The 20,307-nt window shown below is 48.3% G+C and overlaps 1 long non-coding RNA gene across 6 annotated transcripts in view; it reads right to left on the bottom strand.

Annotated features, from left to right (window-relative positions):
• The window catches only part of LOC138565979 (uncharacterized), a 195,560-nt gene that overhangs the window by 39,614 nt on the left and 135,639 nt on the right, over window positions 1-20,307 (bottom strand). For 2 of the 6 annotated variants that reach the window (XR_011301753.1, XR_011301757.1), the window contains exons 6-8: window positions 12,735-12,755; window positions 9,943-9,960; window positions 2,503-2,520 (exon numbers count right to left, since the gene is read on the bottom strand). This is a non-coding gene — a long non-coding RNA (uncharacterized lncRNA). The remainder of the gene's footprint in view (window positions 1-2,502; window positions 2,521-9,942; window positions 9,961-12,734; window positions 12,756-20,307) is intronic. The other 4 variants (XR_011301762.1, XR_011301764.1, XR_011301766.1 and 1 more) reach the window with 2 other exon arrangements.

Here is a 20,307-nt window from a genome sequence, read left to right on the forward strand (position 1 = left end):
GGGCGAAACACCAGTACAGCAATGCAGTGAAAAACAATGTGCTTCAGCCCCACTCCTCTCAACATACTCCCAATCTTGATCATTCACCCATGCCCAACGTTGTCGCCAAGTGACGTATGAGGCATCAGACTTCAAGATTGTGTTGTTACAAGACACTACTCAGGAAAGTCTTATATAGGCCGGTTAGTATTCAGCCAACCTCCTCGGCCTACACAACCGTCTCTCACTGACATCAGCTCCTTCCATTCCAGAATCTACATACATTCTACATTCCACAGAAGACGCATCCACACACACACACACACACACACACAAACACACACACACACACAGAGCAAGCCCTCTACACTTTGACTTTGACATCCTCACACATTTGTTTGTTGTAGTTGTGAGGGCAAGATTAGGTTTTGAATACAGACAGACTATTAAATTGAACTCTCTGACTCAGACTTTCTTTAGTTGTGTTCCATTAGGGAAATCCCACCTTAGCATAGGGCAACTTAGGCCTTCAACCATCCTGACATTTAAGTTAATAAATATATTATTTGTTTGAACTTGAAGTCTGTTGTCTGTGTTGTACTTCATGATGCCTTCATTACTGCTAGAGTTTTACACACGGGAGCCTGAATCTGCATGCGATTGCTTTTTTAAATACATTTGATTAAACTGCTTAAACTATTTTTCTGCAATCATTAGAAACTGCACATTATTTGTTTATTAATACAAACAGGTTGAATTTTGAGTCTATGTATCAGCACCTGGAAAATCTCTAAGAATACATAAAGCGAGGACACTTATTAAAGGGGATACCAGTGGACCTGAGTCTTACTTTGGTGGTAATTCAGCAGTAAATCTGTTGAATTATTGCGAACATCGGTTACCATTATATAACATCTAGGTTCTGTGGATTTATCACAGGATTCCAGGTGCTGGAATGGCCATGTTGGTTCCCATTTTCAGATCCAGAGGACTCCATGGGGATGTTGACGGATTGACCACGAGCGGTAGTTCCACCACAGTAAATCTGGCCTTGAAGTGGAGGCTTTACCTCAAGCATTACACTGCAGAAAAATCCTCCACTTCAAGGCCAATCTCGTAATTTTGCGGTACGGTAAAAGCAGCAGTAATTCCGTCACCACACAAAGAATTGGTGATAATGGAATTACCACCACCTTCTTACCACACCTCCAAACTTGTTATGATGCCCAGTGTATGGCCCTCTATCCTAAGGAATAAAATGCCCCCTACGATACGTAAAAACCATATTGCAGGTCCCCTCTGTGTTCCATGACCTTATAAAGACACTCAGGCTTTTGCATTATTCCTCTATTTTGTGACAGAACTCCTCGGTCACTTGGAATATCCTTAGAACATAGGTTTGGGGGTCCATAATCCCAGATATAAACTTTCAAGGATCCTGTAGGACAGGACATCAGTGTCAAGACCAGGAGGTCAATTCTGACTTCTTGTTTCACACACCCCAGTTACTTACATGATGTTTGTCATTTATTGGGACACTGTTATGAATAGCAGCAGCAAAGCTATCAGTGAGCCAGGTTACAGTGAGACCCAGTATATCGATATCAAAGTAGTAAAGTGATGTGAGTCACATGTTTTATAGCCCTTCTGCAGTTACAGGGGTCCGAATAGAGTTTACCCGGGATAGGCTTAGCCAAGGCCTCAGGGGAAGACACTGTGCAGTGGCAGGGTGACTATTTAGCCTGATGTTTAACTCATGATCTTTAGTGTGGCCATGTCTGCTCAGCGAGGGTGTGTACCCTCCCGTAGGCCTGGTTACTTTTACTGGCTGGCAGCTGTAGGCAGTGTTGAGATCTAGAAGACAATGGCAATAACCCAGGGCCCAGCACCACTATTAGGCAGGTTGGATGTAGGGTTGACTTTGGCTTAATTCCCACAAGCTTTGCATGGATCACCCCAGGATTAATACTGATCCTGGTGGATGAGGTGAGGGAGCAGGTAGTCCAATGCGAAGGGGGATTTTAGCTTGAAACGTAGGGGGGCAATTATTGAGTTGTTATTTAAATGAACAAGCAGTAATCATCTGTCAAGAGCATAACCAGAAACTCAAGGTGCGCCATTAACACAGGGATATAAGAGGCACAGACGCATGTGAAAGAAAGTAGACGCCCAATGGACCATAGGAGGCCCTAATCGTGCCATAAAGACCTTTCCTATCCCTTCATCAATCTCTGGTGTTGTTCTGTAAAGACTGGGACTCCTTGGCAGCCAAAGACATACCATCTCAAATAAAATATCATTTGCTTTTCTCTGTTAAAGCACTCCTATTCCAAGGACGTACTTTCTCCTGGTTTAAGGATTCTTTACACCTGGAGAAAGCTCCTAGAAGCACTGGACTTTGCAGAGGTGTGCTAGTGAAAAGCAAGACACTTGAAAATAATGTCCGCATCAGAACCTTGAACTGGTTTCCAGTACAGGAGCAAATCAAAACCATTAAACATCAAGGTTATTTAGAGTACTTACGAGGACCATGGCCGCCATCTGCAATTAAAAGGGAATAGAAACAGGTGAGGCTTCTTCTGTATCATTTGTACACAGATCTAGATATACATTGTCGTTTAAACAAACTCAAATATCAGCAGCTCATTTATGTTTTGAAACGTAAGCTGCGTGTAAGCTGCGTTAACAGACTGCAGGCTACACACAGCTGCAAAATAGTGTCTTAATAAGGCAGTGTTTCCAATGTAATTCCTTAAAGATGATGGGTGTTAGGAAAGATTTCGTAATTGTAGGTAATTTTCCTTCCATGTGGCAACCCCTAAACGTTTTGCTGTTGTTTTTCACCTTGTTCTTGAATTTGCCAGAGAAGTGCAGCCTTCTGCCGCACTCCTCTGGGCTTTCGCTCCTTTCTTACGGGGAAACTGACATGCCCTTAAGACAGTCAGTACCGGGGAACGCTGTTTCCCGTAGTTTCTTTTATCATGTTGCGGCTTTCGTGCAACATGACACAAGAGGGCACTGTAAGCTAAGTTACAGCTCTCTTGGGTCTCTAGCCTTCTACAGGCCCTAGATACTCGTTTAGGATTGTATCTGATCGGTGCAAGTGATTCAGGGACGGGAATGGTGGCAGCGATCGTTTCTTGTGTTTTGAGCTCCTTTTGGCGTTCTAAGCGCGTTTCTCGCGCTTAACCCAAAATGGTGGCCTGGCTCCCAAAATGGCCAGACCACGAGGCTCCTTTGTCCTGTCCGCTGATCGTCTTGCTCCCTTCACCTTCCCCAGGTCGAACCGAACCGGGGCCTTCCTTATTTGGGCATGTACTTTCCCGCGAAACACGGATGCTTTCGCGGGCTTCTACATGTCTTTTGTGTGCCTCCAGGATGTGGGTTGGGATGTCTGGTCCCAATACACATCCTGGGTGCCAGAGAGTCTAGGGTGGTGTGAATGCCTGGGACCACCGTGGTCCGTGATTGGTCCACGAATGGTGTGAGTGTTGATGAGCGGATCTCCCATTGGGTCCCCTCTGTTTTGGCACGAAGGAAACCGTGGATAAGAGGGGGCTGGAAACACCACTACCATGTCGATCTCCTGAGTTCTCACGAACGAAGGAATACAGGAGCCAAGTATCCTGCAACCACGAGGCTGGACCGAGGAATCGCTGGTGACCCGCTGAAGGACTTGTCCTCTGCACTGCTGTCGCCTTGTGAAACCCTTTTCACCTTTGATCGAACCAGAAGGCCTGTACTGGTACTTCGACCCTTGGAATAGCGGGAACAGCTATTCTCGGCATCTTCACCATCTCCTGCCAGTTAGCCTTCGGAAGCGTCTCTGGGCCATCCAGTAGACTGACCAGCTTACACGGGAGTCTTGCTCTGTAACCGCCGCCAGGTTGTGTAGTATTTCGAGTCCTTGTCACTCTCACACGCTTCGTACACTTGGCGTTCCCAGGTCTGAAGTGAGTAGTGTACATTTGGCTCAGATACACACGGCCGCTCCGTTGCCCTGCTGTGGTAACAAACTGTGCGGGTTTCTTCGATTGGGACGTCTTTTTACTCAACACGAAGACGAGGCGTTCCCTGCTCTTCTGAACCTGCCAGCTACTGAAACGGACGCGGAGAAGCCTGGGTCTGCTTGCATCGGGGACCGGTGAGTAGCATAGCTAGGATCTGGTCGCCCTCCTGCAGGAGCCCATTGCTTTTCCCCGCTGTGTCAAACAGCACCCTTTTCCGTACTCGCGCTCTGCTTCTGCCCACTGTGGAGGCTGCGCTTGAGTCGCGGAACTTGTTGTTCTTCTTTTGTGCACTAAACTGAACTGCCTGATTTCCCTCGAAGAGCTTCTCCTTTTGCCCGTTGGCACCAGCGCGTGCAGGTACTTTTGAGCACAAGGCTCCACTCTTCGCAGGGCTCTGACTTCCATCTAGTTAGGTGCCTCTGAAGGTGAACTGGGTCTAAGCATTATTTCGCACTGCCTGTTTTCCCTCCCTTTTAGGTGGACTACACATTTCGTGCATATAACGCTTGCGACTGTCGTATTTGTATATATATTGTGTTGATATGGTATGTGTTGGTTTAATATTGTTATATTGTGATTTTCTCGCTACGGTCATTGTTTTAAAGGCCTTGAAATAAATGTGTATATATTTTTAATATAACAACTGTTTGGATTAGTTTGTAAGTGATCTTGCTTTGTGTGCTCATTGCGGGTTTTCAGTCACCCTCACCCCTCTTGAGACCTAGTCTTGACCGCCGCGATCGATACCTTGATTGGTCTGGCTCGTCCAGAGGTTACCCTGTTCCAAGTAATTAGGTTGGCCTTCTGAACTTCTGCGCCACCAGGACAGAGTTCAGAAATCCGTCTTAACAAATTGGTGTACAGCGGTGGGATACGACTGAAGGTATCCAGTGTTGCGCACGAACTAAGGCATTTCAGGTTATTCCAACCAGGACACGTAGTGAATTGTTGTAGTATAACTAAGGCCATAGTCCTATCTAACAGTATGGAAACAAATACCTTGTTAACTTTAAATGCTTCCAAATCAGAAACATTGAAAAAGATGTGTGGGGAGAGAGGTGTTTCCTCTCAAGGCACGAAATTGGAAATGATCCAAAGAATCGTGGCGTGGCAAGAAGCGCAGCTTGACGCTATAACTTCTGAGGACAGTGCGGAAGGTGGTGGGGCTGCTCTCACTGGTAGAACCGACGGTTCTGCCGCTGCACTGATCCATCGCGACCACGAGGACAGGGAGGACGAGATGTCTAATGTTTCCTCTGCCAGTGCTGATGGGGAGGCTATGCTTGAATTCAAGAAGCAAGAGCTGCGGTTTAGGCAGCAGGAGCTTGAATTCAGCATAGCCAAACTAAAAATCGAACAGGCAGAAAAACAAAAAGACAGGGATCACCAGTTGGAACTGGCCAAGCTTCAGTTTGCAAATGGGTCCAAGGGTCCTGGACATGGGTCTGGGGCCTCCTCTCATCCACGGTTTCCGAAAGATCTGCTCAGTGTATATGAGGAAAGGAATGACATTATGGACTGGCTGAATGCGTTTGAGTATGCATGCGAAGTTCAACAAGTTGACAATGCTGATAAGATTGCCTGGTTACTCAGCAGACTGCCCCATTCTGGCTGTAGTGCCATTATGGAAATGTCGAAGGCTGAGCGAGCTGATTTCGCAATGTTAAAGCAAACTCTCTTTTTAAAGTTTGGGAAGACTCCGGCCCAATATTTGAAACGTTTCAGAAGGAAGGTGGTACTTGGGTATCTTATGTCACTGAATCCTTGAAAAACTTAACTGGCTGGGTCGAAGGTTATAAGGTTTCTACTTTCGAAGGCATGATAAATCTTGTCATGCTGGAACACATTTTTGCATCTTCTTCCCCGGAGATTAAGCAGCATTTGGCCGATTCGAAGGAGATAGATCCTAAGAAGTTGGCCATTGCAGCCGACTTATGGGTGTCACATCGAGTGTCCCATAAGGACAAAACTCATCCTGGTAAGCAGGAGGAAGGGAAAAAGTCCAAAGATATGGAGGGTGGAGAATCTGCTAAATCTTCTTCCTATAAGGGCCACAAAAAGAAAAACAAGGGTAAGGCACAAGAGAACTCACAGGGTAGTGGAGGTCAGCCTCCGAAACAGAACTCTGGTTACAATAAGCCTCCCTATGTAAACAGACCCAATGGATCTTGTTTTGCTTGTGGAGCAACTGACCACGTGAAGGGGGATCCCCGTTGTAAGGTTAGACATTTGGGGGTCCACTCCGCTAATCTGGCCTTCTCCTCCTACGAGGAAGAAGAGATTACAGGAGCATCCTTCTCCTCAGACTCATTTCCCAGCGGGATAGAGGCTGAGGTAGTTTTAGTGTCCCTGGGTTCCTGGGAGCCTAAAGTCGCAGAGGCTTATGCTAGGATTCCGGATAATACCAAGCACTACTTTAAAGACAGTGTGCTGATCAGTGGAGTGGATACTCTAGCTCTTAGGGATAGTGGGTGCAGTCGCACTGTAGTGGATTCTACCTTGGTAGACTCAGAGGAAGTTGCCAGAGCTACTCTGATGCCCACTAAGTTGGCTGACGGCCCCCTCTGTATGTTCCCAGTAATACCTGTAAATCTTACTTTAAATGGTACAGCAGTCAGGATTCCAGTGAGCATTCAGAGAAACGTCCCGGGAAAGGTCTTGTTAGGTAATGATCTCAGAGCTTTAGGGCTCGTAGGAGACACTGCCGAAAGACCCTACACACGGTCTCAAGCACGGGGAGCATTGGCCAAGCCCAATACGCCGCCCCAGCCGAAGGGGAAACCCAAGGCGAAAGGAGTCGACAAGTCAAGACGAGGGAAAGAGAATATTCCCCCGAGCTCGCCTACCACTGCGGTGGAGGAAGTTGCTCAATCGCCCGGGCCTGACGAGGAGGTGGGGATGCCTGAAGTATTTGACCCCAACGATCATCCTGAACTAAAAGACTTGTTAGTTGAAGGAGGTCCTGATAGGGACGAATTCAGTAAAGGCCAACGTGAGTGCCCATCTCTGGAAGGCCTAAGGAGACAGGCCTGCTCCCAGCTTGAGGGTGAACCTCCTGGGACGCATAGGATTTATTGGGAAGGTGGACTCCTGTATAGTGAGCCCACAGAGTCTACAGAAGGAGACCATAGGAGGTTGGTGGTTCCCCTTGCTGTTAGGCCCTTCCTCCTGCAGTTGGCGCATGAAGTTCCCCTTGCTGGTCACCTTGGTATGAAGAGGACCAAGAAAAGGTTATCCATGCACTTCTACTGGCCCAAGATGGGGGTGCAAGTAGAAAGTCACTGCAGGAGTTGTGCCTCCTGCCAGTTGTCTGGTAAGGTTGGCGTGACAATCCAGGCTCCGTTGGTACCGCTTCCAGTTGTGGGGGTACCATTTGAAAGGGTAGGGATCGACATCGTTGGTCCCCTTGACCCGCAAACATCCTCAGGCAATAGGTTTATCCTGGTGCTGGTCGACCATGCAACCAGATATCCTGAGGCCATCCCATTGAAAACTGTAACTGCCAAGTCAGTTGCAAAAGCTTTACTTGGCATATTTACTAGGGTTGGCTTCCCTAAAGAAGTTGTGTCGGATCGTGGCAGCAACTTTATGTCGAAGTATATGCAGGCTATGTAGAAAGAATGTGGGGTCACCTACAAGTTCTCTTCTGCATACCACTCCCAGACCAATGGTCTGGTGGAACGTTTCAACAGAACGTTAAAGAGCATGATTGGGGCTCTGGAAGAACCTCAGAGAAGAAAATGGGATCTTCTTTTACCATGCTTACTGTTTGCCTACCGAGAGGTACCACAGGAGGGTGTTGGCTTCAGCCCCTTCGAACTTCTGTTCGGTCATCCCGTACGGGGACCCTTAGCCATCATCAAAGAGGGATGGGAGATGCCCACTCCCCCTGTTACTACCAACGTAGTTGATTATGTGCTAGGGCTCAGAAAACGGATGGTACTTCTGATGGGCTTGGCTAGTGATAAATTGAAGGCAGGACAAGCGCTGGTGAAACATTGGTACGACCAGAAAGCTTCCCTCATCAACTTTACACCTGGTCAGCAAGTCCTGATCATGAATCCCATAAGGCCTCGAGCTTTACAGGACAAATGGTCAGGCCCTTACACAGTGGTGGAGCCCCTGGGTGAGGTCAACTATTTAGTGGACCTTGGAAGGCCTGGACAGGCTCCAAAAGTCTTTCACGTGAATAGGCTGAAGGCTTTCGTCCCAAGAGTCGAAATCGCAGCACTGCTACTGGCTTCAGATGTTGAGGAAGAGGAGTCTGAACCTCTCCCCGACCTGTTCCAAAGCGGTCCTTCAGATAGCTCCTTTGAGGGTGTCCGAGTGGCCCTTCACCTGACTTCTGATCAGCAGGCTGAGGTGAAAAGTTTGCTTAGGCAGTTTTCCCCCCTGTTTTCACAGTCGCCTGGTTTGACACCTTGGTGCAAACATAACATTGACACAGGAGACAGTGTACCTACCAAAAGTAGGGGATACAGGATGTCAGACAAAGTACGGTCTTATATTAAGACCGAGGTCAACAAGATGTTAGACCTTGGGGTGATTGAACCCGCTAGTAGTCCTTGGTCCAGCCCTGTGGTTTTGGTTCCAAAGGCAGGCACTTCTGAATTGAGGTTCTGCATGGATTCCAGGGCTCTGAATGCTGTCACCAAGACAGATGCACACACCTTGCCTCGAACAGATGAGCTGGTGGATACTTTGGGTGCCTCCAAGTACCTCAGCACGTTTGACCTCACTGCTGGCTATTGGCAAATAGCTTTAGCAGAACATGCCAAGGAGAAGACAGCATTTTCTACTCCAGACGGCCTTTACCAATTCCGGGTAATGCCGTTCGGATTGAAGAATGCACCTGCCACTTTCCAGAGGCTTGTGAATCATGTGTTGAATGGGTTGGACGAATTCTGTCTTGCATATCTGGACGATATAGCAGTTTTCAGTGCCACCTGGGAAGACCATGTGAAACACCTCGGGATTGTGCTCCAGGCTCTTCAGAAAGCACACCTGACCATAAAGGCTAGCAAATGCCAGATTGGACAAGACTCAGTGGTTTACCTTGGACATGAAGTAGGTGGAGGGAGGATACAGCCTCTTCCCAGTAAAGTACAAGCAGTACAAGACTGGCCTACCCCCACTACGCAAACCCAAGTGAGAGCCTTCTTAGGACTCACGGGGTATTACCGCAATTTTGTGGCAGACTATGGCACCATAGCTGGCCATCTGACTGCCCTCACATCTCCGAAGAAACCCAAGAAGGTAACTTGGACCGACGAGTGTGAGAAGGCCTTCAATGGCTTAAAAGACTCCTTGTGCCAGGCCCCTGTCCTCAGGGCCCCTGATTATCAAAGACCTTTTATCGTGCAGACGGACGCCTCTGACACTGGGATAGGAGCTGTACTATCACAAGTAGATGAGAAGGGTAAGGAACACCCTATTGTTTTTATTAGCCGCCAGCTTAAGGACAGCGAGCTCAGATGGTCCACGGTAGAGAAAGAATGTTTCTCTGTTGTGTGGGCACTAAGGAAGCTGAGGCCCTACCTCTATGGGACCCACTTCACTGTGCAAACTGACCATAAGCCGTTAAAGTGGCTAATGAACATGAAGGGGGAGAATCCAAAGTTGCTTAGGTGGTCCATAAGTCTACAAGGCTTCGACTTCACTATTGAGCATAGGCCAGGTGTCCAACATAGCAATGCTGATGGGTTGTCCAGAATGTTTAACCGACCTGAACAAGAGACTCATCCAGGGGTGGATTAGTTCCCCCTGTCCATAGTCTGGGAGGGGCGAGTGTTAGGAAAGATTTCGTAATTGTAGGTAAGCACTGGACTTTGCAGAGGTGTGCTAGTGAAAAGCAAGACACTTGAAAATAATGTCCGCATCAGAACCTTGAACTGGTTTCCAGTACAGGAGCAAATCAAAACCATTAAACATCAAGGTTATTTAGAGTACTTACGAGGACCATGGCCGCCACCTGCAATTAAAAGGGAATAGAAACAGGTGAGGCTTCTTCTGTATCATTTGTACACAGATCTAGATATACATTGTCGTTTAAACAAACTCAAATATCAGCAGCTCATTTATGTTTTGAAACGTAAGCTGCGTGTAAGCTGCGTTAACAGACTGCAGGCTACACACAGCTGCAAAATAGTGTCTTAATAAGGCAGTGTTTCCAATGTAATTCCTTAAAGATGATGGGTGTTAGGAAAGATTTCGTAATTGTAGGTAATTTTCCTTCCATGTGGCAACCCCTAAACTTTTTGCTGTTGTTTTTCACCTTGTTCTTGACTTTGCCAGAGAAGTGCAGCCTTCTGCCGCACTCCTCTGGGCTTTCGCTCCTTTCTTATGGGGAAACTGACATGCCCTTAAAACAGTCAGTACCGGGGAACGCTGTTTCCCGTAGTTTCTTTTATCATGTTGCGGCTTTCGTGCAACATGACACAAGAGGGCACTGTAAGCTAAGTTACAGCTCTCTTGGGTCTCTAGCCTTCTACAGGCCCTAGATACTCGTTTAGGATTGTATCTGATCGGTGCAAGTGATTCAGGGACGGGAATGGTGGCAGCGATCGTTTCTTGTGTTTTGAGCTCCTTTTGGCGTTCTAAGCGCGTTTCTCGCGCTTAACCCAAAATGGTGGCCTGGCTCCCAAAATGGCCAGACCACGAGGCTCCTTTGTCCTGTCTGCCGATCGTCTTGCTCCCTTCACCTTCCCCAGGTCGAGCCGACCCGGGGCCTTCCTTATTTGGACATGTACTTTCCCGCGAAACACGGATGCTTTCGCGGGCTTCTACATGTCTTTTGTGTGCCTCCAGGATGTGGGCTGGGATGTCTGGTCCCAATACACATCCTGGGTGCCAGAGAGTCTAGGGTGGTGTGAATGCCTGGGACCACCGTGGTCCGTGATTGGTCCACGAATGGTGTGAGTGTTGATGAGCGGATCTCCCATTGGGTCCCCTCCGTTTTGGCACGAAGGGAACCGTGGATAAGAGGGTGCTGGAAACACCACTACCATGTCGATCTCCTGAGTTCTCACGAACGAAGGAATACAGGAGCCAAGTATCCTGCAACCACGAGGCTGGACCGAGGAATCGCTGGTGACCCGCTGAAGGACTTCTCCTCTGCACTGCTGTCGCCTTGTGAAACCCTTTTCACCTTTGATCGAACCAGAAGGCCTGTACTGGTACTTCGACCCTTGGAATAGCGGGAACAGCTATTCTCGGCATCTTCACCATCTCCTGCCAGTAAGCCTTCGGAAGCGTCTCTGGGCCATCCAGTAGACTGACCAGCTTACACGGGAGTCTTGCTCTGTAACCGCCGCCAGGTTGTGTAGTATTTCGAGTCCTTGTCACTCTCACACGCTTCGTACACTTGGCGTTCCCAGGTCTGAAGTGAGTAGTGTACCTTTGGCTCAGATACACACGGCCGCTCCGTTGCCCTGCTGTGGTAACAAACTGTGCGGGTTTCTTCGATTGGGACGTCTTTTTACTCAACACGATGACGAGGCGTTCCCTGCTCTTCTGAACCTGCCAGCTACTGAAACGGACGCGGAGAAGCCTGGGTCTGCTTGCATCGGGGACCGGTGAGTAGCATAGCTAGGATCTGGTCGCCCTCCTGCAGGAGCCCATTGCTTTTCCCCGCTGTGTCAAACAGCACCCTTTTCCGTACTTGCGCTCTGCTTCTGCCCACTGTGGAGGCTGCGCTTGAGTCGCTGAACTTGTTCTTCTTCTTTTGTGCACTAAACTGAACTGCCTGATTTCCCTCGAAGAGCTTCTCCTTTTGCCCGTTGGCACCAGCGTGTGCAGGTACTTTTGAGCACAAGGCTCCACTCTTCGCAGGGCTCTGACTTCCATCTAGTTAGGTGCCTCTGAAGGTGAACTGGGTCTAAGCATTATTTCGCACTGCCTGTTTTCCCTCCCTTTTAGGTGGACTACACATTTCGTGCATATAACACTTGCGACTGTCGTATTTGTATATATATTGTGTTTATATGGTATGTGTTGGTTTAATATTGTTATATTGTGATTTTCTCGCTACGGTCATTGTTTTAAAGGCCTTGAAATAAATGTGTATATATTTTTAATATAACAACTGTTTGGAGTAGTTTGTAAGTGATCTTGCTTTGTGTGCTCATTGCGGGTTTTCAGTCACCCTCACCCCTCTTGAGACCTAGTCTTGACCGCCGCGATCGCTACCTTGATTGGTCTGGCTCGTCCAGAGGTTACCCTGTTCCAAGTAATTAGGTTGGCCTTCTGAACTTCTGCGCCACCAGGACAGAGTTCAGAAATCCGTCTTAACAATGGGCCCATCACAAGTTGGGCGGAGTAGTAAAAATACGGCGGTAATGCTATCACTGCCGCATTACGTCTCTGCACAACTAGGAGTTGGGTGGAAAGTCAGCAGATTCACCCCCAGCTCAGAGCTGGAGGTAAATCTGCTGACTTCCCGCTCATTTTCGGCGCAATTACCGCAGCAATTGCACCAAAAATGCCCCATTGGGTCCAATGGACCGAATATAAATGGGGACTTACCGCCCCACCACAACTCAGGATCTGGCGCTAATAGCGCACCGGGCCTGGTTGTGGTAACACTATCTGCATTGGACGATATCCCATCGGATATACTGCCAGAATACTGCCCTACTTGTGATGTCCCCCAATGTCCTCATCGTAACGTTGAACCTTTCACTGGTTTCCAGTCCAAGAGCAAATCAAAACCTAGTAAATAGCATGAGTATTTAAAGTGGTACTTACGAGCATCATGCTTGCCACCACCTGCAATAAAAAGGGAACAGAAACAGTTGAGACTTCCTCTGTATCATTTGTCTGCAGTGCTACTCATCTCCATTTAAGCAGACTTAAATATCAGCAGCTCATTTATATTTTAAAACTTTGGAGCCCACACATCGCTGCTGCTGTTACCTGCTGTCTGCCTTACGTCTTCCTGCCAGGACCATTTCGAGAGAGTGTGTCACGACCCAGAGAACATTAAGAGAGCATCAGCAAAGACCTTGAAACAGCCCTGGCCAGGTTGCCTCTGAACTAACGTGCATAGATACAGTTTTTGTACAGTGCACTTTAAGGACTTTGTATATATTTTTTACAGACTTTTTGTATATTTTTATTGTTGGAAAGGACTCATTTATTTTGTGTTGTTTTAATCTTTAGATACGCAGCTACTTAGTATTAGTTTAATTTGTTTATAGTGTCTTGGGATTTCCCGTTTTGTAATAAATCTCTGCTGGTACTGGAAGTGAAAAGTATAAATGAACATGTAACTAAAAGAACTGTACACCTGCCTTCCTGTGTCCGCCTTTCCTTTTGTGGGCCAGTTACATTATGCGTGTGTCTTTTCCCTTAGGGATGTTTGGGGATCCTGCCCTGACCTTCTGACTTTTCCTACCTTCACCACATTTTCAGCGGGGCTCTTCAGGGTAATCTAGAACCCAGGGGAGCAGCATGTGGAGACTGGTGAGAGCTGCGTCAGGCTCTTCAGGGTAATCTAGAACCCAGGGGAGCAGTGTCTGGAGACAGGTAAGCGCTGGGTCAGGCTCTTCAGGGTAATCTAGAACCCAGGTGAGTAGCGCCTGGAGACTGGTAAATGCTGGGTCAGGCTCTTCAGGTTAATCTGGAACCCAGGGGAGCAGCTTTTGGAGACTGGTGAGAGCTGGGTCAGGCTCTTCAGGGTAATCTGGAACCCAGGGGAGCAGTGTTTGGAGACTGGTAAGAGCTGGGTCAGGCTCTTCAGGGTAATCTGGAACCCAGGGGAGCAGCGTTTGGAGACAGCTAAGAGCTGGGTCAGGCTCTTCAGGGTAATCTAGAACCCAGGGGAGCAGCGTTTGGAGACTAGTAAGAGGTGGGGCAGGATATGAGTTAAGGCATAAGATGTATATTGTGTGCCTGCCGACACCTGTCTCACAATAAGGTGAGTAAAAGATCACCCCGCTACATCCACATCTCGTGCTTGTATAATTCCGCTCTCCCTCCCATGTGACAAACTCTCTGCTCGTAGTAGATTGCTTCATCAAACACATTCAGGAACTGCCTGGTAACTGGTGTCCCATGTGACCATATTTCAGGTTCTCAGGCAAGGCAGAGCCATGTTTTTATCTGTGACCTTTCACTAGCTACGTCGTTAGTTATGGTTACGCTCTAAACAGGGTTTTGTGTCACAGACAACGTGTCTAATGATTTAACCGGTAAATTGTGTGTTCTAGCGGCACAGCTGCATTTTATTTTCAGCACTCAGAGCTGAAACGCTGCCCTGTTTGGGATGAGCGGTACTCATTTGGCTCATTTAGGAAAACTCAAAATATGAATTCTCTGTTATCAGAAATGGAGCCGGAGATAGTGAGATTTACTGAAATGCATGGATTGGATTTTTCCAATCCCACTATGAACAACTGTAAATAAAGTTCTTATTACAGGCTAGTTGTGACATCACTACTGACCGTTAATAAGAAAATGATGTTACTAGTGCTCTGTAATCAGTAATTACTCTTCAGTTGTGATGTCACAATGCCAGCTGCTTGAGACAGCACAGAGTGGAATTCCAGCTCACATACGGCACTTAATCAAAGCTGTTAAAAGGATTACAAATCCCTTTCTTCTAAAATCGCGTTCTGTGACACTTTACAGCCATTGTCTGATAAGGACCTGTTTATGGTAGCAGATGTATTTGTGCACTGTGTGGGAAACCTGAGGGTGTTCTCACTTCCACTCCCTTGGGATCTTCTGCACAGGTGGCCAGGGAAATGCCATCGCTCTTGGATCCAGACCTTGGGGGTGGAGAAGCGAGGAAGGGTCATCTGGGTGGAGGGTTCCTGGGGACTGCGAGAGAGACATACTCAGGCAAGACACAGTATTTCCTATTTTCTTTCCAAAAGGAACCCTCTATTCTAAGTACAATAATGGGATATTGTTCTCCATGTGTCATTGATCGAGAAAAGGGTATGAGATACTATCAGTCTAGACGTACGAGGGAAAGGGCAAAAAGGGCTAAATATGGGGAACCCTTGGGCAAGATATGTTACCCTCCTTTTCCTATAGATGACAAACCTGACCCTTCACCCACCTTTATGGGCTATTGTAGGTCCGTTCCCCTCACTTTCCCTCATATGACATTTAACAGTACTGGGACGAGGAAGAGGCGACTTAGAGTAATGAACAACAGCGTGCTGAAACACCACTTTGGTACTGAGACAATGAAGAGGGCCTCAGAGAAGTAACATTGCAAAGACCAGGCATGTCCCACTAATAAGCCTAACTATGGTCAGGCAATTAAGAGAAATGACTCACATCTGCAACCCTTTTATGCAGAACAGGTGTATACAAGGGAGGTAAATTGCAAGGAAAGAAGAGAGAGGCGAGGCACTGATGGGAGCCATGCTGACCCATTCTGGAGCCAGAGGTGCACACTGTTTGTATTCTATTATTTGAAATCTTGGGAAAGGGAACCCTGAGACTGGGAGAACTTTTTGTGTTGTTTTGGGGCCGAGCCTCAAGACCCCTTTTGTTTTGATTCAATTATTTGAAGTCTTGGGGCAGGGTACCCAGAGACTGGGTGACCTTTTTGTGTTGTCTTGGGAATAGAGCCTCTGGACATCTTTTGTTTGGATTCTATTATTTGCAGTTTTGAGGAAGGAAACACTGAGAGTAGGTGAGCTTTTTGTGTTGTTTTTGGAACAGAGCCTCAAGACCTCTTTTGTTTAGATTATATTATTTTAAACTTGGGGAAGAGAAACCCCAGGTTTGACGATGAACTATATTGTCTTGAAATTGATAAAGGTAAACCTAAGAATCTCGTTTTTATGGAACTTTCTTTTCTCAAGACCTCTTTGGTTTGGATTATATTATTTGAAACCTGGGGATGGGAAACCCTACATTTGGCTTTGAACTATATTGCCTTGAACTGTATAAAGGTAAAACCTTGAAAATCTCTTTTTTTTGAAACTTTCTTATGCTTGGGGAAGGGGAGCTGAGAGAAGGTTGTGAGCTGGATAAAGCTCACAACCTTAATACAGTTTCTTAGTGAAGTATGAGGCATCTGACTTCAGGATCCTGTTGTTACAAGCCTTTATTCAGGAAAGTATATATAAGCCCTTAGTATTCAGCCATCCTCCTCGGGCTCCCCAACCGTCTCTCACTGACATCAGTTCCATCCATTCCAGAACCTACGTACACTCTACATTTTAGGGCACACCCATCCACACACACACCCACCCACACACACACACAAACACACACACACGCAGCAAGACCACTACACACCTCCCCCTTCACACATACACACAGAGGACACAGACTTCTACGCAGCACACATCACCACAATTTTACGTCCTCCGTTAACATGATCCGCAAATCTCCCTGCAATTCTCCTCTTCCTTATGGATTACCTGTTTCCATTAAAAACTTCTCTGGTCCTCATATCACACCCCACCTAAGTCTGTTGTCCTCCCTCCTGTCTTTTTCATCCTCTCCTCACTCACCAGCTCAGAGCTTTCATGCTCTTCCATTTGCGCCACTCTTTTCATGTTCCACGTCCTCCCATCTTCCGTCATAACCGCATTATGAAAGACTTTCATCACTCGACAGGGTTTGGACCACTTCAACAGACCGTCTCTTAAATGTGCAGGTAACTTGGCTCTCACCACATCTCCAATCTCCACACAGCTCACTCTGACAGTCTTTCTTCTTTCATAGTTCCTTTTGCTTACTACTTGTCTCTCTTCAATACACTTCCTTGCTTGTAAAATACTGTCCCAAGCCCACCTTACTGTTTTCATCAAAGGGGACATAACTTACAATTCACCTGTCTCCCTCTGCTCACCTCAAAGGGCCAAACACCAGTACAGCAATGTAGTGAAAAACAATGTGCTTCAGCCCTGCTCCTCACAACATGCTCCCAATTTACACCATTCACCCATGCCCACCGTTGTCGCCAAGTGACGTATGAGGTATCAGACCTCAGGGATTGTGTTGTTACAAGACGTTATTCATGTAAGTCTTATATAGGTCCATTAGTATTCAGACAACCACCTCGGCCTCCACAACAGTCTCTCACTGACATCACCTCCTTCCATTCCAGAACCTACGTACACTCTATATTCCACGGAAGATGCATCCACACACAAACACACACAAAGCAAGCCCTCTACACTTTGACTTTGACATTCTCACACATTTGTTTGTTGGAGTTGTGAGGGCAAGGTTAGGTTTTGAATACAGACAGACTATTAAATTTAACTCTTTGACTGGTAGGGAAATCCCACCTTAGCATAGGGCAATGAAAAAGGAAGAGTATATATTGCCTAATGCGTCATCAGATTCAATCTAATCAGACGGTATATGTGATAACCAAAAGCATGAAAGTTCTTATTTTTATTGGTAATCAGTAATTCAATCCAAAGAAAAAATTGAATTTTGTTATAGAGTAACAGTTTAGTTAGGTGCCCTAAAGTTGATTCACAGAAGGGAAAAGATCTCTAGTTTGAGATAAAAAGTTTGGTTGCCCTTAGTGTTGATTATACAGCAGGGGAGATGAGCCCTAATGAATAATCACAGAAGGGAAAAAGGAAGTCTCAAAGTAAAGAATTGCATTTTTAAGTTGCCCTTATTGTTGATTGCACAGTAGGGGTGTTGCTTAGATCCTGTGGGTCCTTGTGGATTGCTTATGATAGTTTTGTACCCCCTTGGTTAGAGATATTTTCCATGATTTTCTTGTCCCTTGGTGTATTCTATTATTACAGTATGAGCTGGTCATTCTTTAAAGTCCTTACGGTCCTGGATAGATAGCCGTTGTTTCCAAAGTTTGAAATTCTTGGGTGTTAAATATTGTTTCGAAATCCGTAATTTGTATTTCTTGGTGAACTATATGGTGCACATGATTGACTCATGTACACTTTTCCCACAACACATGTTTCTCCAATATGTTAACATTGGTTCCTCAGGAGTGTTGTGGGTGACCCACCCATGTGTATTGCCCCTTTAAGGGGATATGTCCCTCCCACGTGTATTGCCCCTTTAAGATGGGCCATGACTGTGTCATGGCCCAAGCTAATAAAAGGAGCTCCTGCAGGCACGCGAGACAGAGCGGCTGCAGACTCCCAACGAGGAATGACTGAGTCCGTGTCTCATTATCGATGTAGGCCGCAGGCCTACACGTGGAGGCAGAGGCCTGCACGCCCTGATGCCGGGGGACCCGCATGCCAGGATGGCAGCCAATGTCCGCCCGGTCAGAGGCCTGGCAGGCTGTGACCCCACTTCATGGTGCTGATGACCCATAGCACCAGGGGCCCTGCCGGATGTCCAGGGCAGGCCCCAACACCCACACATAGTGGGACTATGTGGTGCTAACAGAGATAGCACCCAGGGGCGCCTGCCGGATGACCATGGCAGGCGACCCCCAACAATGGCGACAAGGGCGAGTCCACGTGTTTCCCCCACCTGCTGACAGTGAGTGGTGGGGGGGAAAGAGGAACGTTCGACCCCACCACGGGTCCAGCGTGGCCTGCGCCTCACTGCCACGGCGTGGGCGGAGTGTGCCCGGGCTGCCCTGCGCTGGGTTGCACAACCCGCGGTGTTCTGCCACAAGCAAGATGAAGGAGGAGGAGCGGCTGCTCAGCGCCCTTGTGGAGAGGTGCAGGGGAGCCCTGACGTGCTTCGCCCCGGCCGCGGCCCTCAGTAATGGGGGTGCTTGTGCGGCCGGGATCAGACCATGGTGCCCCCCTGCGGTGTCTGCTGCAGGGATGAAGATGCGAGCGGCCGCTGCCGCGAAGAGGCGGACAGTGATTCCTGACGGCATCCGTTGTGCGGGGCCGCTATGTCACGCCGGTACCCGGCGCGTCTGCCACGGCAGAGAGGTGTCGTGCCGGGGCCCTGTGGTAATTCTAGCCCCAGCAACAGTGGAGACTGCTCCGATTGGGAGCGAACAAAAGAGGAGGCGGCGGAGGTGCTGCCGCAACCGCAGCAATGTGGCACCCCTCCCGGGTGAACCATGCTGCGATCCCCGGTGGTACCTCCCGCCGGGAGATAAAGAAGTAACGAGCGGCATTCGCTGCGTTGGGGGAAGCTGTGCTGGCCCCGCCCCTTCCTCGCAGAGAGGTGAAATGGCCACTGCTGCGACTGAAGGCAGGGTGAAGATGCAGCTGCGTAGCCAAAGGCAGGGGGCATAGAAGCCCTGTCGGTGGTCTCCCTGATTGCGGCCCTCTGCAATGAGGGTGCTCGTGCGGCCAGGAGGGGTACCAACCTGCACACCTCTTCGGTGTCCGCCGCAACAAGAGAAATAAACAAAAGCGGCCATTTGAGATCCTGGGCCCGCGATCGTGGACATTAAAAATTGATCCAAGGTCGAACTGGTGAGGGGGAGAGGCCCCTGTAACAGGCCGGGCCAATGGCGGTGAAGAGTACTATGCTCCATGTCGGGGAAACGAAAATCATTGTTGAGACAGCCCAGATGCCTGGAACCACACAGTGCAGGCAACCCCAACGGTGATCCTGCCCCCCCCTTCCTGTGGCGGTGAATGGTGAAGAGCTCCAAGACAGAGCAGAGTGTTATGAAGGTGCTCTATGTCAGAGCTGGAAAGTGCCTGATGCTCCATGTAAGCCCAGGTCAGGCTGGAGGTGAGAAAGCAGAAAGCCCGGTGTCTGAGTGACAGAAGAAAGAACCCGCTGCCCTTCGAGATCCTGGGCAGCAGATAGATGCAAATCCCAGCAGCTCCACCGGGTCGGAGAAGCAAAAGTGTAAACATGGCCCCCGCAGTGATTTGGCGAGGAGAACAATCAAGCAATCCTGTGTTGGAGCTGTGCTGATAGAGGCCTCAGTAAGATCCCGGGCCAGGAGGCAGTGAAACAATGTGAAGCTACGAGCCCAGAGTTTTCCAATCAAAAATTTGAAGTGCAATGCACGTTGGCATTGGTGTCATCAGGATCTGGGATGCTGCATGCGGTGGGCCTCATGGGTTGGAGTCCCTCCCTGCACAGTAATAATAGCACCCGAGACTGCACAATAGCCATTTGTAATATGGGAAGGAGGTTGCGCTGCTGTCTGCACTTCTGCAATGTTCCTGGGCTGCCAAGGCAGTGGAACGCGTCTCCCCTATGGTCGGAGCACACAACAAAGATAATCGACAGCGGCATCCATGCCTGTGTCTACTGCCAGACCAACACGAGAGGCAGCACCCGGAGAGGGCCACGTTGCCCTATGCACCTCAATGAAGATCCCGGGCTGCCGCTGGGGAGAAGCCACTGTGCTCTGGAAGGAGCAGGGGAGAAGAAAATGCATGCTCCCTGCCGGAGCTCCTGGCATCGAAAAGGGGCCCCATTGAAA

This window comes from Ambystoma mexicanum, chromosome 1p, assembly GCF_040938575.1.
Source record: "Ambystoma mexicanum isolate Mex_15411 chromosome 1p, UKY_AmexF1_1, whole genome shotgun sequence".
NCBI classification, from domain to species: domain Eukaryota; kingdom Metazoa; phylum Chordata; class Amphibia; order Caudata; family Ambystomatidae; genus Ambystoma; species Ambystoma mexicanum.